Consider the following 4,616-nt stretch of genomic DNA (forward strand, 5'->3'; position numbering starts at 1 on the left):
TAGGCAGGTTCATTCCTAGGTATTTATTCTTTTTGCTGCAATGGTAAATGGGAGTGTTTCCTTAATTTCTCTTTCTGATTTTTCATTGTTGGTGTATAGGAATGCCAGAGTTTTTTGTGCATTAATTTTGTATCCTGCAACCTTACCAAATTCATTGATTAGTTCTAGTAGTTTTCTGGGGGCATCTTTAGGATTTTCTATGTATAATATCATGTCATCAGCAAACAGTGACAGTTTTACTTTTCTTTTCCAATTTGTATTTCTTTTTCTTCTCTGATTGCTGTGGCTCAGACTTCTAAAACTATGTTGAATAATAGTGGTGAGGGTGGACATCCTTGTCTTGTTCCTGATCTTAGTGGAAATGCTTTCAGTTTTTCACCACTGGGTATGATGTTTGCTGTGGTTTTGTCATATATGGCCTTTATTATGTTGAGGTAGGTTCTCTCTATGCCCATTTTCTGGAGAGTTTTTACCATGAATCGGTGTTGAATTTTGTCAAAAGCTTTTTCTGCATCTATTGAGATGATCATATGGTTTTTATTTCTTAATTTGCTAATGTGGTGTATCACATTGATTGATTTGCATGTATTGAAGAATCCTTGCATCCCTGGGATAAATCCCACTTGATCATGGTGTATGATCCTTTTAATGTGCTTTTGGATTCTGTCTGTTAGTATTGTGTTCAGGATTTTTCCATCTATGTTCATCAGTGATATTGGTCTACAATCTTTTTGTGCGTGTTATCTTTTTCTGGTTTTGGTATCAGGGTGATGGTGGCTTCGTAGAATGAATTTGGGGGTGTTTCTCCCTCTGCAATTTTTTGGAAGAGTTTGAGAAGGACTGGAGTTAGCTCTTCTCTAAATGTTTGATAGAATTCTCCTGTGAAGCCATCTGGTCCTGGACTTTTGTTTGTTGGAAGATTTTTAATTATGGTTTCAATTCCACTACTTGTGATAGGTCTGTTTATATTTTCTAATTCTTCCTGGTTCAGTCTTGGAAAGTTGTACCTTTCCAAGAATTTGTCCATTTCTTCATGGTTGTCCAGTTTATTGGCATATAGTTGTTTGTAGTAGTCTCTTATAATCCTTTGTATTTCTCCTTTTTCATTTCTAATTCTATTGATTTGTGTCCTCTCCCTTTTTTTCTTGATGAGTCTGGCTAAGGGTTTATCAATTTTGTTTATCTTCTCAAAGAACCAGCTTTTAGTTTTACTAATCTTTGCTATGAAAACATGACGACCCAAAACCTATGGGACGCAGCAAAAGCAGTTGTAAGAGGGAAGTTTATAGCAATACAATCTCACCTCAAGAAACAAGAAAAATCTCAAATAAACAATCTAACCCTACACTTAAAACAACTAGAGAAAGAAGAACAAAGAAAACCCAATGTCAGTAGAAGAAAAGAAATTATAAAGGTCAGAGCAGAAAGAAATGAAACAGAAACGCTTAAGCTTTTATTAGTTACTTTTGAAAACTTTCTCTCCCCTAGGTTGTACATTTCTCCAGGGTGGGTACTCTACTCCCAGTCACCTATACATTCCTCAGTAGCCCCGAGAAAAGCAGCCTGTACCTCCTGGCTACTTCTGCAATGCCTCCTTTGCACATCTCTCCTCTTCCTTCAGGCCCATGTTCTGGACTGGAGCCCAGCCTACTGAACTCTCAATCAAGAGAGCACTGCTCTTCTGTCTAAACTCCAGAGGAAAGTATGGCGTCCAAAGTTCTGTCTCCTATTACGATCAAAGTGTGGCCAATTGGAAGGGTTAGGAAAATCTGCCTCCCAGTGGATCAAGAACGACCGATAAGGACTAGAAGGCGTGGAGAGGGCTAACTGACATTTCTTGCTTAGAACTGTAGATGTAGGGGCTTGTTTAGCCTGGCTTCAAGCAGAAAGGCGAAGAGATCTGACTTCCATAATCTTCACCACCCATCACAAAGTAATCGGCAACTCAGGATTGTTTTAAAGAGTGATGGTCTTGACTGCTACTTTAGGGAGGGAGTCCCAATCAGAGATGCTTTACTTTGACATCTTTAAAAGTTTTACTGGTACCCTGATCCCATTTTAAGACCAACCTAAATTACCTTGGGTCCAGAATATAACAACCTCCCCATATCAGTAAGGATGAACTCAGCTGGAAAGGTAACTAGCAGTGGTTTAACCCATAAAGCAGGTAAGAGTTTCTTAATAAGACCTAACAGAGGTGATCTCAGGTTTCTCAGCAGCTCAACAAATTCGTCAAGTACCATCAAGGATCCATGTCCTACCATCCTCCCGTATTGCCATCCTCAGCGGACTGAATGTCACCCTCCAGCTAGCTCATCCCTTCACTGTTCCAAGGAGGCTGCAGCAGCTCCAAGTTTCTCATCCTCAGAGGACATGGTTCAACTGAGCAAGGAAAGAGGCAGGAGTGAAAAAGAGAATACAAATAAATTTTAAATGCTTTTTTTTTTCCTCCGGTGACTGTCCTATTTATCATGGGAAAACATATTTCCAGAGAACCTCCACAGATTCCCCCCTTATATCTCATTGGCCAGAAGTGGGTCACATGCTTATCCTCAACCAATCACTGGACAGAGGAAGTGGAATTTCTCCAACTCCTCCCCTGCCTGGAGGGAAGAGCGCTCCCCAAGGGAAGAAAAAGGGGTATGGGTTTTGAGTAGGTAACTGACAGTATTTGGCCCACTCCCACTCAACTGACTCTTTCTCCTGATCCTGTAACACATTTAAGTATCCTTGGCCCTCAGGCCTGCCTCTCCCTGACACCTGCCCCTTTTCTCCTCTTCCCTTCCCCAGCAAACTCACTGCAGAAGCCATAAAACTGCATTGTCTCCAATGAATGATTGATAGGATCTTGTTACTATTAAAACCTGGGGCCCATAATAAGCCCTATGTCCTCTGTCCCAGGGGAGTGGAACCAAGGTTTTGGATTTGGAAATAGTAAAAGATGTGAAAGTTTAGTTTAAAGGATGAGAGGAGTGGCCTGTGTGGGTAATTGTGTATGGGGAGTGGGTGGAAGGAGAGAAAAAACGCGTAACATGAACAAATAAATCACAACAACCATATCCAATAAAATAGAAATCGGGAGGCTCAATGTCAGATAAGGGGAAAGTAACATTCCCCTTTCATGGTTTATCATTATTAAAATTCCAACTTTAAAAGGCTGAGGTCAGAGCTCAGACAATGGGGAAGATGGGGAAGATGCTCTTTCTTCTTTGTCAGAGCACCTGACACAAAAGGAGCCAATAAGAAATGGAATCAAAAAGGAGAAAGTCATTTCTGGAAATGCATCTGTGAGATCCTCTCGTAGGTGGAAGGGAAAGAGAATTAGCGTAATTGAACTTCTATCTACTCTAAGGTAAAGTACGTCATATACATTGCCTCATTCAGGCCTCACACCATAAGGTAAGAATTGTTCCCATTTGTGACCTAACAAAGAAAAACCTAGCTGCATATTTTGTAAGGGACAGAGCCAGCACTTGAACCCAGATCTTTCTGACCCTAAAGCACATGCTTTGTCATCTCCCTATGACCATGAACAGCCATGAAGTCTCCTTTCCAGGGATAGTGATCTATCTGTACAGGCTCATTCATTCATTAAACAAATCTTTATTTGAGCCCATTATATGTCAGACACAGAGCTAGGCTGTAGGTTAGCTGTGGTTCTGCTCTGGGGAGGGGTGTTCAAAAGACCTCTAGGGGTCTCTTCTGGCTACAGAATTCTGCAACTGTAGGAAACCAAGGCAGCCATAGCTTCTTTCTCTGCTGTTGTCCGTATCTGATGAATTGCCACTGGGGAAGGGGCCAGAACATGGTGGACACTACTTTTCTGCCCAGGCTAGGAAGAACAGGCAGAGTCACCAAGAAGTTCAGTGGTCAAACTGGACTCTAGCAGTCTCTTCCAGGGTCCAGTGTTAAAAAGAGGCCCGGTACAGAGTTTCTTTTGGGGAATCATGAAAAAGTTGTGGAGATGGATAGTGGTGGTAGTTGCACAACATTATAAATGTCCTTTAATGCCACAGAATTATACACTTTAAAAATGGTCCGGGGCTTCCCTGGTGGCGCAGTGGTTGAGAGTCCGCCTGCCGATGCAGGGGACACGGGTTCGTGCCCCGGTCCGGGAAGATCCCACATGCCGCGGAGCGGCTGGGCCCGTGAGCCATGGCCGCTGAGCCTGCGCGTCCGGAGCCTGTGCTGCGCAACGGGAGAGGCCACGACAGTGAGAGGCCCGCGTACCGCAAAAAAAAAAAAAAAAAAAAAAAAAAAAAAAAAAAAAAAAATGGTCCGGGCTTCCCTGGTGGCGCAGCGGTTGAGAGTCCGCCTGCCGATGCAGGGGACGCGGGTTCGTGCCCCGGTCCGGGAGGATCCCACATGCCGCGGAGCGGCTGGGCCCGTGAGCCATGGCCGCTGAGCCTGTGCGTCCGGAGCCTGTGCTCTGCAACGGGAGAGGCCACAGCAGTGAGAGGCCCACATACCGCAAAAAAAAAAAAAAAAAAAAAAAAAAAAAAGGTTAACATTGTAAATTTCATGATATATACATCTTATCACAATAAAAAAAATTAAAGTGCACTTAGCAAAATAAAGTCTTGAAGATAATCTTGAAACACACTGTGCAACATTGC

The sequence above is a fragment of the Phocoena sinus genome, chromosome 1, assembly GCF_008692025.1.
Source record: "Phocoena sinus isolate mPhoSin1 chromosome 1, mPhoSin1.pri, whole genome shotgun sequence".
NCBI lineage: Eukaryota > Metazoa > Chordata > Mammalia > Artiodactyla > Phocoenidae > Phocoena > Phocoena sinus.